At 27.2% G+C, this 14,460-nt stretch overlaps 1 long non-coding RNA gene across 2 annotated transcripts in view; it reads right to left on the bottom strand.

Annotated features, from left to right (window-relative positions):
• LOC129960201 (uncharacterized) overlaps window positions 1-14,460 on the bottom strand; it is a 238,511-nt gene that overhangs the window by 215,586 nt on the left and 8,465 nt on the right. The window contains exon 1 of one of the 2 annotated variants that reach the window (XR_008783556.1): window positions 7,542-7,976. The exons of the other annotated variant lie outside the window; for it this stretch is intronic. This is a non-coding gene — a long non-coding RNA (uncharacterized LOC129960201). Of the gene's footprint in view, window positions 1-7,541; window positions 7,977-14,460 lie in introns of those variants that run through there. 2 annotated transcript variants of the gene reach the window in all.

A 14,460-nucleotide genomic window follows, 5' to 3' on the forward strand; every position in this document is an offset into this window, starting at 1 on the left:
ATTCTGCATTGACATTAGTATGTAACAGAGATTTTAGATATATATAAATTTCAAATGTAATAACAACTGAACATACTTTTCTTGATATGCCAAAAAATTAAGATTTACATTTTCAAATACCTTATATGCTAAAAAAGCAATATTTTCAGTTTTTAATTTTATAAAAAGGTTCAGAAAAGAATATAGTGGAATGAGAAACATAGTCAGTCTTACTAACACACAGAAATGCTCCAATATTTGAAATCAAAAGATATAGAATACAAACATTTTAAGTGAACAGTACAATTAGAAGTTAAATATTAAACTGAGAATAATGAGATCTAATATTCTGTTGCAGCTGCAACAAGAATAAAGAATTAAAAATACAATTAGAAAGTGTCAAGAAGCAAAAAACATTGATTATATGCCTTAAATTCATGATTTGTTGTATCAAGACACATTTCTCCCATTCAAGGTCAAAGGACCAATTTATAATTCATGTTACTTTTTATCATCTCTTACATTAGAACACATTTAAATATGAACACAAAGTTGTAATTCAATAAAAATATCCATGAAAATATTAAAGACAAACAAAAATATACACACCTCATTCATGTCTTAAGATCAGTTTGCATTTCAACCAAGTCCCTTTCATAACTTTTTATACCTATGAAAGGAAAGAAAAAAATGTTTAAATTCAACATGCAGTATTGTTAAAGAAATGTAAAACACATACACATCAGGACATAAATAATTATTTTTAAAAATTCAGAGACTTAAAATTTATACACCAAATCCCATTCTCAGTTTTTCGAAATACAGATTAATTATTAAGTTTATCAGAGAGAAAGCAGATTTCATTCTGCATTGACATTAGTATGTAACAGAGATTTTAGATATATATAAATTTCAAATGTAATAACAACTGAACATACTTTTCTTGATATGCCAAAAAATTAAGATTTACATTTTCAAATACCTTATATGCTAAAAAAGCAATATTTTCAGTTTTTAATTTTATAAAAAGGTTCAGAAAAGAATATAGTGGAATGAGAAATATAGTCAGTCTTACTAACACACAGAAATGCTCCAATATTTGAAATCAAAAGATATAGAATACAAACATTTTAAGTGAACAGTACAATTAGAAGTTAAATATTAAACTGAGAATAATGAGATCTTATATTCTGTTGCAGCTGCAACAAGAATAAAGAATGAAAAATACAAATAGAAAGTGTCAAGAAGCAAAAAAACATTGATTTTATGCCATAAATTCATGATTTGTTGTATCAAGACACATTTCTCCAATTCAAGGTCAAAGGACCAATTTATAATTCATGTTACCTTTTTCTCATCCCTTACATTGGAACACATTTAAATATGAACACAAAGTGGTAATTCAATAAAAAAAAAACTTGAAAATATGAAAGACAAAGAAAAATATACACACCTCATTCATGTCTTAAGATTAGTTTGCATTTCAACCAAGTCCCTTTCATAACTTTTTATACCTATGAAAGGAAAGAAAAAAATGTTTAAATTCAACATGCAGTATTGTTAAAGAAATGTAAAACACATACACATCAGGACATAAATAATTATTTTTAAAAATTCAGAGACTTAAAAGTTTACACATCAAATCCCATTCTCAGTTTTTTTTCGAAATACAGATTAATTATTAAGTTTATCAGAGAGAAAGCAGATTTCATTCTGCATTGACATTAGTATGTAACAGAGATTTTAGATATATATAAATTTCAAATGTAATAACAACTGAACATACTTTTCTTGATATGCCAAAAAATTAAGATTTACATTTTCAAATACCTTATATGCTAAAAAAGCAATATTTTCAGTTTTTAATTTTATAAAAAGGTTCAGAAAAGAATATAGTGGAATGAGAAACATAGTCAGTCTTACTAACACACAGAAATGCTCCAATATTTGAAATCAAAAGATATAGAATACAAACATTTTAAGTGAACAGTACAATGAGAAGTTAAATATTAAACTGAGAATAATGAGATCTAATATTCTGTTGCAGCTGCAACAAGAATAAAGAATGAAAAATACAATTAGAAAGTGTCAAGAAGCAAAAAACATTGATTATATGCCATAAATTCATGATTTGTTGTATCAAGACACATTTCTCCAATTCAAGGTCAAAGGACCAATTTATAATTCATGTTACTTTTTTCTCATCCCTTACATTGGAACACATTTAAATCTGAACACAAAGAGGTAATTCAATAAAAAAGCCTTGAAAATATGAAAGACAAACAAAAATATACACACCTCATTCATGTCTTAAGATTAGTTTACATTTCAACCAAGTCCCTTTCATAACTTTTTATACCTATGAAAGGAAAGAAAAAAATGTTTAAATTCAACATGCAGTATTGTTAAAGAAATGTAAAACACATACACATCAGGACATAAATAATTATTTTTAAAAATTCAGAGACTTAAAAATTTACACATCAAATCCCATTCTCAGTTTTTCGAAATACAGATTAATTATTAAGTTTATCAGAGAGAAAGCAGATTTCATTCTGCATTGACATTAGTATGTAACAGAGATTTTAGATATAATAAAAACTCAAATGTAATAACAACTGAAAATACTTTTCTTGATATGCCAAAAACTTAAGCTTTACATTTTCAAATACCTTATATGCTAAAAAAAGCAATATTTTCAGTTTTTAATTTTATAAGAAGGTTCAGAAAAGAATATAGTGGAATGAGAAACATAGTCAGTCTTACTAACACACAGAAATGCTCCAATATTTGAAATCAAAAGATATAGAATACAAACATTTTAAGTGAACAGTACAAATAGAAGTTAAATATTAAACTGAGAATTATGAGATCTAATATTCTGTTGCAGCTGCAACAAGAATAAAGTATGAAAAATACAATTAGAAAGTGTCAAGAAGCAAAAAACATTGATTATATGCCTTAAGTTCATGATTTGTTGTATCAAGACACATTTCTCCAATTCAAGGTCAAAGGACCAATTTATAATTCATGTTACTTTTTATCATCCCTTACATTAGAACACATTTAAATATGAACACAAAGTGGTAATTCAATAAAAAAACCTTGAAAATATGAAAGACAAACAAAAATATACACACCTCATTCATGTCTTAAGATTAGTTTGCATTTCAACCAAGTCCCTTTCATAACTTTTTATACCTATGAAAGGAAAGAAAAAAATGTTTAAATTCAACATGCAGTATTGTTAAAGAAATGTAAAACACATACACATCAGGACATAAATAATTATTTTTAAAAATTCAGAGACTTGAAAATTTACACATCAAATCCCATTCTCAGTTTTTCGAAATACAGATTAATTATTAAGTTTATCAGAGAGAAAGCAGATTTCATTCTGCATTGACATTAGTATGTAACAGAGATTTTAGATATAATTAAAATTCAAATGTAATAACAACTGAACATACTTTTCTTGATATGCCAAAAAATTAAGCTTTACATTTTCAAATACCTTATATGCTAAAAAAGCAATATTTTCAGTTTTTAATTTTATAAGAAGGTTCAGAAAAGAATATAGTGGAATGAGAAACTTAGTCAGTCTCACTAACACACAGAAATGCTCCAATATTTGAAATCAAAAGATATAGAATACAAACATTTTAAGTGAACATTACAATTAGAAGTTAAATATTAAACTGAGAATAATGAGATCTAATATTCTGTTGCAGCTGCAACAAGAATAAAGAATGAAAAATACAATTAGAAAGTGTCAAGAAGCAGAAAACATAGATTATATGCCATAAATTCATGATTTGTTGTATCAAGACACATTTCTCCAATTCAAGGTCAAAGGACCAATTTATAATTCATGTTACTTTTTATCATCCCTTACATTAGAACACATTTAAATATGAACGCAAAGTGGTAATTCAATAAAAAAAACCTTGAAAATATGAAAGACAAACAAAAATATACACACCTCATTCATGTCTTAAGATTAGTTTGCATTTCAACCAAGTCCCTTTCATAACTTTTTATACCTATGAAAGGAAAGAAAAAAATGTTTAAATTCAACATGCAGTATTGTTAAAGAAATGTAAAACACATACACATCAGGACATAAATAATTATTTTTAAAAATTCAGAGACTTGAAAATTTACACATCAAATCCCATTCTCAGTTTTTCGAAATACAGATTAATTATTAAGTTTATCAGAGAGAAAGCAGATTTCATTCTGCATTGACATTAGTATGTAAGAGAGATTTTAGATATAATTAAAATTCAAATGTAATAACAACTGAACATACTTTTCTTGATATGCCAAAAAATTAAGCTTTACATTTTCAAATACCTTATATGCTAAAAAAGCAATATTTTCAGTTTTTAATTTTATAAGAAGGTTCAGAAAAGAATATAGTGGAATGAGAAACTTAGTCAGTCTTACTAACACACAGAAATGCTCCAATATTTGAAATCAAAAGATATAGAATACAAACATTTTAAGTGAACAGTACAATTAGAAGTTAAATATTAAACTGAGAATAATGAGATCTAATATTCTGTTACAGCTGCAACAAGAATAAAGAATGAAAAATACAATTAGAAAGTGTCAAGAAGCAGAAAACATAGATTATATGCCATAAATTCATTATTTGTTGTATCAAGACACATTTCTCCAATTCAAGGTCAAAGGACCAATTTATAATTCATGTTACTTTTTATCATCCCTTACATTAGAACACATTTAAATATGAACACAAAGTGGTAATTCAATAAAAAAACCTTGAAAATATGAAAGACAAACAAAAATATACACACCTCATTCATGTCTTAAGATTAGTTAGCATTTCAACCAAGTAACTTTCATAACTTTATATACCTATGAAAGGAAAGAAAAAAATGTTTAAATTCAACATGCAGTATTGTTAAAGAAATGTAAAACACATACACATCAGGACATAAATAATTATTTTTAAAAATTCAGAGACTTGAAAATTTACACATCAAATCCCATTCTCAGTTTTTCGAAATACAGATTAATTATTAAGTTTATCAGAGAGAAAGCAGATTTCATTCTGCATTGACATTAGTATGTAACAGAGATTTTAGATATAATAAAAATTCAAATGTAATAACAACTGAAAATACTTTTCTTGATATGCCAAAAACTTAAGCTTTACATTTTCAAATACCTTATATGCTAAAAAAAGCAATATTTTCAGTTTTTAATTTTATAAGAAGGTTCAGAAAAGAATATAGTGGAATGAGAAACATAGTCAGTCTTACTAACACACAGAAATGCTCCAATATTTGAAATCAAAAGATATAGAATACAAACATTTTAAGTGAACAGTACAAATAGAAGTTAAATATTAAACTGAGAATTATGAGATCTAATATTCTGTTGCAGCTGCAACAAGAATAAAGTATGAAAAATACAATTACAAAGTGTCAAGAAGCAAAAAACATTGATTATATGCCTTAAGTTCATGATTTGTTGTATCAAGACACATTTTTCCAATTCAAGGTCAAAGGACCAATTTATAATTCATGTTACTTTTTATCATCCCTTACATTAGAACACATTTAAATATGAACGCAAAGTGGTAATTCAATAAAAAAACCTTGAAAATATGAAAGACAAACAAAAATATACACACCTCATTCATGTCTTAAGATTAGTTTGCATTTCAACCAAGTCCCTTTCATAACTTTTTATACCTATGAAAGGAAAGAAAAAAATGTTTAAATTCAACATGCAGTATTGTTAAAGAAATGTAAAACACATACACATCAGGACATAAATCATTATTTTTAAACATTCAGAGACTAAAAAATTTACACATCAAATCCCATTCTCAGTTTTTCGAAATACAGATTAATTATTAAGTTTATCAGAGAGAAAGCAGATTTCATTCTGCATTGACATTAGTATGTAGCAGAGATTTTAGACATAATTAGAATTCAAATGTAGTAACAACTGATCATACTTTTCTTGATAGGCCAAAGAAATAAACTTTACATTTTGAAATACCTTAGATCCTAAAAAAGCAATATTTTCAGTTTCTAATTCTAACATAATCAGACTTGATAACACTGAGAAATGTTCAAATATTTGAAATTAAAAGAAATAGTCTTAGAAGTATTTTCTTTAATACAAACATTTTAAGTGAACGGTACAATCAGAAGTAAAATATTAAACTGAGAATAATGATATCTAATATTCTGTTGCAGCAGCAACAAGCAAAAAGAATAAAAAATACAAACAGAAAGTGGCAAGAAGCAAAAAACATTTATTTCATACCATAAGTTCATTATTTGTTGTATCAAGATACATTTCTCGACTTTATGAACAAAGGCCCACTTTATAATTCATGTTACTTTTTTTCTGATTCCTTGCATTAGAACTGATTTAAATGTGAACACAAAGTGGTAATTAAATAAAAATCTGCAATATTTGAAAGACAAACAAAGATAAAACACAAAAAAAAAGAAGTTAAATAAGTTAAAGCAAGTACTCTAATTTAAAATTCGTGTTAATTATTTCTGATCTATTATATCAGAAAACATATAAAATCTGACACAAAGTTGTTATGAAACAAAGGATATCATGAAAAAGTCTAAGAAAACCAAAAATATATGGGCTGCATAAATGTGACCAAAAAATGAAGTTGAAAAAGAAATAATAATGAAGGACCATTAATTAATATTGATGCCTATGAAGAGAAATAGTAAGTATATATAAAAATAGTCTATACAGCATTTGAAAAGAAATATGCAAAAAAAAAAAAAAAAAAAAAAAAAAAAATTGCTTTAACCTTAAGAATTTAGTCAAATAGATAGAAATATATACACATAGTTTAAATAATTGCACACAGTTTAAATAATATACACATAAAATAGTCAAATAGTTTAAAAATATATACATAAAAAATAGAATGAGACTTTCAGAGAGTAACATTATTATCAATAAATAAGTTAAATTAAGAATAGAGTAAAAAGAAAAAAAGCTGAATATGATACAAAATCAAAAGTAAACAAAAATGCTTTTGCACCATTTCTTCTATCTTCGACACAGTTTAACACTTTCTGAAACTTTTGAAACCAAACAAAAATAATTGAAAAGAGAGTGTGCACTGGATAAAAACTTTTAGCTTTAAAATAAAGAAGGGAAAATGTATGACGCAATCAGGATTTTATAATGAGAAATTCCAAGGCAAATACGATAGTGAAAACAAGCAGTCGTATTTAAAATCATTTCGTATTTTTACTGCTATTTGGTTTAAGATCATAATTTTGACATTAAAAGAAAACATTATTCAAGAATTACAATTTCCCAAAAGAATTCCAAAAATTATCATTAATTTTCTAAGAAGTTATTTGCCTTTGCATATGACTCTTTGAAAGGCTCGTGATCTACATGAAATGAATTAATAATTATTTACAAATCATGTTTACTTTATTTTAACAAAAATAAAATGAAATATATATATATATTGGTGAGCATTTGAAACTAACATCGGAAATGAAAGGAAAAAATAGGGAAAATATGCGTACGCTCATATGGCATTATGAAATCAAACAATTCTGTAATTCGATAACGAAAACGATAGGTTCTTCGCTATGTTAATCAAAACTCAGTCCAATATTGAAGAACTCATCTTTAAATCCCCAACCTTAATGGCAAACGATTGCCACAATTTTGGCGAACGTACTCTGTTTTGAAAGAAATATTAAGCAAACCCAATCTTAATATCACTGAGATATTAATTACTAAGATAAAATTTATAACTGTCATAACTGCAAGATATAAAAATAATTTGAAATTGTAATTGTGTACAAGTAGTATTTTATTTTTCAGTTCAATTCACTATCCTGAAATGAATATGTTTGACCACAAATGTTGGTTACATATTTCTTTTCTTTTTTTTTATTCATCGCTTTGTACCGTATACATTTGTATAAATTTACTTATTATTTTTTTAGCTCATTCTCTTCAAGTTGCTGTTTCAAACTTCACCCTAAATTATTAGTGCTTATAAGAACCTTACAACTATGAAAAGTAATAACGACCTTTGTTGCTTTTCCCATATTTCACCATTTCAGGGAAACCACTGAGAATATGAGGGTATTCAGCTGTCTCCTTATTCCCCGATAAAACATTTAGAGGCTCTTAACGGGTAACGTAATTTTCTTGGGCCTTTGTTTTGTCAAATTCGAACCTTATGAAAAGTTATAGATTAGACCTGACTAACTGAAATGGAAATCAGGTAATTTTTTTTATCTTAATTATTTGTGTGAGCTGTTTTATGTAGCAAATTTCCATAATCTGACAAAGCATTTTATTATTGATAGTTAATATAATAATGATATTTCAGTTGATAATCAATAAAAGAGTTTGTTAAAATATTAATAAAAAACAATATTATTATATTTAGATCGGAATTATTTGCATAATTTCAAACTAAATTTTGAAAACTTTAAAATGAAAAAAAATTTTAAATGCCCTCTTTGTTAAATAAATTTCAAATTATTTAAGGTGATTAAGGTTTCAGTCAGTTCCGATAATCAATATTAGCAGGTACTAAATGTTCTAATCTTCTTTCTAGTCAGATTATAGTTATTGGCATTTAGCAGGAACTTTCGTGCCGGAGCAAGAAAAGATTTTATTTCGTTTTTTACACATAAAACAATGAAAGGAGTTGCTTAGAGGGGGAAAAAATAGGAGGCCCAACTCACAAATATTCCTATTACTCTCGTTTTTAGATAACATTAAATAGTTATTTAGACCGTACAATATAATTTTCGATAATAATAAGTTCTCTATGAAGTGCGGTGTTCCTGTGGTATAGTTCTAATCATTTAATTACGGTTCAAAATTCCTATGTCCATATAACAACATACATAGGATCAATTCTAAACGGGATGTTATATTTACTAAACGAATATAAACCCCTTTCTAAATCACGAAATTTTCATAATCCTGTTCTGGTGAAAAAGATAATAGTAGTCTCTGTGTCCTTTCTTTCTTTGGAGAATTTCTGATTAAAAATTTATTGAAATTTCAAGAGGATGATCCATCACTTACGGAAACATATTTAAATTATTCAGTCCAAAATTTGTGATACCAAGACGCCTACTTTAAAGGTTGAGAACATTGCGAATCTGGGAAATAATTATTTCGCATTATCATATACTATTTAGTACCATTTGTTTCAGGTATGCTTTTGTTGTATGAAATTATATCAGTTTTGGCGAAAAAGAAATTATAAATTTTGCGATCCTTCTTGGTATTTGTACTTATAATTGAATAATCCCACATCTAATGAGTTAAATATCGGTTTGAATTGAAATTAATCATAAATGCTATAATTATGAAATTCAATTAAAAATAAATTTTTTTCTGAACCAAACTATAGTCTGTGTAATTTCTGTGGGCGTTTCAAGGAAACTCGTTTGCCCTGCTATTCTCCCTTTCTCCTTGTCCGTTGCCATGGTTTCGACAAAGCTTGTTTTTTTTTTCCCACACCAGTACGTTTCAGTAAGGACATTAAGCTGGCGGTGCCTTAACAGCTGTGGGAAGGAAAAAAAAAAAAAAAAAGAAGAAGAAGAAAAAAAAAAAAAGCAAAGAAAAAGAGATACTGAAGAAAAAAGACACTGTTATCTGCCACAGCGTTGCGACGCAAACAATCAGTAACGAGGTAAAAAACGTGACTTTGAACCGCCTACAGAAAATACATAGACTATAAAAAATGATGCATTGTATATAAAGAGCGCTAATGCCTGAGGGTGATTCTTGAGGAAGTCTTCAGGCTGGATTCCTCATTTCTTTCTCTTTGAATTAAACGTAATGTTTATTTCTAATCAGTTTGAATTGAGTGTTCTTAAAATGCGCAATCATTGAATTGAAGGTGTATTTTGTATTAAGATTATATTAACTTATAGATAGAAATTTTCACGGAGAAATTATTAGTTAAAACCTTGCTTTTCTGTGTAATGCAGCATTTTTTGAAAGAATTTTTTTTTCTTTTTTTCTCCAGTTGAAAGGAACGCTATTCGAAAAAAGAAAATGTTCATTGATTACATTTCTTTCCTTCATCATAGTAAATATTCTATTATTTGACTATGTTACTTTTCATCATTGTAATATTATATTACTTAAAGTTGAAAATGTTTGATTTTTTTTACCATATTCAGATAATTGAGATTTTAATTTTACCTAAGATTGGACGCAACTGCAACATTCTAGACAAATCCAAGGACAGAGTGTATTCTCTATGGATGCCAGTTATTACGTTGAAATAAATTCTACACTGTCGGTCCTAGAATGTTGAGTTTTGGACTGATTATTCGTGCATTAGCATGAGAGTAATTTAAAAAATTAGCCAAAATATAAACTGAAATGATCCTGCTATATAATTCGTTCTGTAAACACAGTTACTAGAAGGATGCTAGTGATTCGAAAAACGATGATTATATTCTTCCACAACCAGGACGGCATGACGATTATTTACAAAACAAATATTCAGCGTATCTAAACTTTCCTTATTACTGAATATATCATTGTTTTAGAGAGCAAGCAAATAATTTTATTTTCTTAGACGGCTTTCTAGTGCTTCTTCGAGATGTATTAAATGTTCAGTTTCCCAAGTTTTTCCACCTTTTTTTTTTATAGAATCAAAGTTGCAACTAAAGACTAATTATAATGAGCAATCTTATGCATTATTAGTAAATTTCTTCTAGGTTATGATAGTTGGATGATGTACTACTAGAAAAATAATTGAATGTGACAATTTTTATTTCTTGAATAAATGTTTCAGAAACAAACGTTTTCATTGAAATTGCCGATTAGTCCTTCTAAAATTAAAAATGAGCATATCTCTGCAAATTTTGCATATAAAACTTAAAACTGTGCGTGGTTAGATGAATGAAAGAAACGTAGTTTTCTCCTACAGTTAGTATTTTGGAAAATAAAAATAATTTCACTTTTCGTGGGTTATCATTGAATATATATATATATATATATATATATATATATATATATATATATATATATATATATATATATTCATTGATATCCCATAAAATTGCATTTGTTTGTGTGTGTGTGTATATATACGTACGCACAAGCAAATTTTACACTTACAAGACAAATCAAAATGTTCAACTGCATTTTGAAAATTCGTCATTTAGAGGAATAAAAAAAATAGTTTATCAATTCTGACTCTTAAGTTCGTCTCGATAAATAAATAATAATAATAAAAAGGACTGGGTTGTTTGTAATTTTCAGTTCACAAACTCGTTTCATGGATCCGATCTGCCGAGGCTGCTTAATCGTATTACGCAATTTCAGCTTTAAAGAGACTTAAGGATTAAAATTATTGAAATTAAAAGTAAAGAATTATTTTTAAATGCCCTGTTTAGAAGAATGAAATTAAATATTTTGCGGATTCTTTGTCTGAATATGTTACTGAATGCAACTCTCCTAAGACATTTTTATATTAACCCTTGTAGCACCCGCACTGTTATGCATCACCGGAAGGGATGAGAGATCTCTGCCTTAAGCGAACATTCTGGCAACCCCTGACACCAAAAACAGAGTATTTCCGGAGTTTTTCTTCAGTCTGTGTGCGGTTCCCTTGCTTGCATGTGAGGAACCCATGTTTACTTAAAGAATGTAATTTTTATAGAATTTTTTAATTAAAATTTCTTTTAAGTTATTACTTGACTAATTTCTATACCCTTTATTTATTGAAGAGACTCTTAAATCTCCTCATTTTTCTCATGGCATACAGCATTAATAGAAATATTTTGAGACCCGCTGAATTATTATAGTTCAGTTTCACAAAGCTTTATTTTCATTTCATGGATGGCGGCACAAGTGTGCGGCACTATTTGAAATATATGTCTCATTACGAGGAAGATATGAATGCTTTTAGGGAAGTTGAACCAAAACAGCATTCAAAGTGTGTAGAATGTAATATATTCCTGCCTGTAAATGATATTTTTTTTTTTCGAAAATCATAAGAAATCTGCTTTCTGATCACAAGAAAAAGTAATAAATAAAAAATATTAAAATTTTCTTTTCTATATTTTGAGCAAAATTATTGTGCAATTTATAATTAGTTAATGTTGATCTAATTTCTCATCAGAATGTTTGCTTCTATTTTACGCTGCTCTCCTGCTGCTAACAGATGTATGTATCTTTGCTCTAATTCTGCAATGGATCATGTTGAATAATTTTAACACTGGAAAGATGGTGAAAAATAATTTAAGACAAACAACAACAACAACAGCAAAAGAAAAACAAATAAATCAAGACGATTAAAAATTCTGGACATTGCTTTTCAAAGTGAAAATTAACATTCAGTTGAAGAAACAGAGTCCGAATTTGTTAATTAACTTGTCTCATTTTTTCCTTCATTGTCTTAAATCATTATCAAATCACATATTTGATCAAATATTTTGTGAATATTGTTTATATATTTAAAGAAACATGTACCGTGGTATCTTGCGTAATAAGTGTAATTCATTACAGAATCTTACTGGAAAGAATGCTACATCCTCGTTGTGCGGGGGGAAAAAAAATCCAGAGAAAACCATGCAAAATAGAACAATCTATTCCGTTTCAGAATATATATATATATATATATTACTATTTTTATTGCATGGCTTTTATTACAAGAAATCTGTGTATAGACATTTGTCTTCCGATACGCTTCGAAACTTGTCGAAAATGATGCACAGCATTATTCGTAAATTAATTAGGAGTGTGTATAGCTACTACCTTATCAGGGTGATAAGACAGTAGCTTTCAGCATCTCCCTTATTTCACTGGAAGGCTGCTGCTCTGTTGAAGCTATTATTTTCTTCTTTCCAGTTTAAATATCCTCTGCAACTTCTTGCTGCGGTAAAGAATACATTTCCATAAGTTGTTCCGGAGTTCTTTCTATATTCTTCCGTCACCTCAATGATGTCGTTGCTATCCATCTTTGGCCACATAATCCTGACTTTTATTTTTCAGAAAGAAAGAAATTTAATGTGTATGCGCAAAATATAGTATATTTCTTCTTTCATAATTCAAAGTCAGATGTATAGGAAAATGCATAAAAATTACATCTGAATATCATTAAGACTCAGAAGAATATCGGCATTGAAGTACGTTGAATTTCAGTACTTCTCTAAAAGAAGCTAAAAGGCGAGAGGTTTTCTATAAAAATCTGTTCAATTTTAATTTGCTACAAATTAGAATTTTTTTTTTTTTTTTTTTTTTTTTTGCACTATAATCATATTTTTTTTGTTACATTTGGTCAATACCATAAAAAATACTTAATTATTATATCACACATCATAACTAAATCTTTCATTTATTGTTCATTTGGTGTCAAATCGTGCTTGGTTTTTAATTTCGCTAAAATTCAGCTTAATTCTATTGCAACTTAAAGATATCTCTCTACATAGATTACATATTCATCTGAACTTGAAATAAAAACTGATCTTCAATACACATTTTCATTTTTCAATCATTGACAAAAATTACATTCTGCATTTTATTTACACAACTGTTTAATAATTGTGTGAATAGTTAAGAAATTATTTGTAAATAGCTATAATTTCATTTTATTTACAGCATGATGAGTCTAATTTTTATTATTAAGAAGCTTTTTTTTTTTTTTTTTTTTTTTACATTTCATAGCTGTTTACTTTCATTTTGTTTTGTTAAATCGTCACTTTTTTTAATGGATTTGATTATTTGTCATATTTTATATGATACCAAGTATCATAAATGATCTACATAAATATTAAATTGGACTTTATGCCACTAAAAACTTAAACTAACTGATTGATTTTGCTCCGAGATCAACAGATTGGCATAATGTTTTAAAATCTGTTTAATTTTGATTTACTAAGAATTTGGAATATTTAATTTTTAGCACAATAAGCTTGTTTCTTTGGTACATTTCGACAGATACCACATATCAAAGATAATTAACTTAATTATTATATAACACATTTTCAGTCAATGTCTCCTTAATTGTTCATTTGGTGACAAATCATGTTTAGTTTTTAATTCCACTAAAATTCAACTTCATTCCATTGCAATATAAAATTTCTCTCTATGCCGATTACATAATCATTTGATCTTGGAATAAAAACTGATGTTCAACACATATTTTTATTTTCCAATTATTGATTTAAATTACACATCATTGATGATCTCATTTATTGTTCATATGGTGTCAAAACTTCATTAGTTTTTAATTTTTGTTTTGAAAATTCAGTTTTATTCAATTGCAATATAAAGTTTTCTCTTTATGTAGATTACATATTCATTTGAAATTGTGTCAAATGAAACAAGTTCAAGCAAAATTCACTTACTTGTCGGAAAAAAAAATTGATATTCAAGACACATTTCAGTTTTTAATTATTGACATCAATTACATTCTGCCTTTTTATTGCAACATTTGTTTAAAAG

This window comes from Argiope bruennichi, chromosome X2 (assembly GCF_947563725.1).
Source record: "Argiope bruennichi chromosome X2, qqArgBrue1.1, whole genome shotgun sequence".
NCBI lineage: Eukaryota > Metazoa > Arthropoda > Arachnida > Araneae > Araneidae > Argiope > Argiope bruennichi.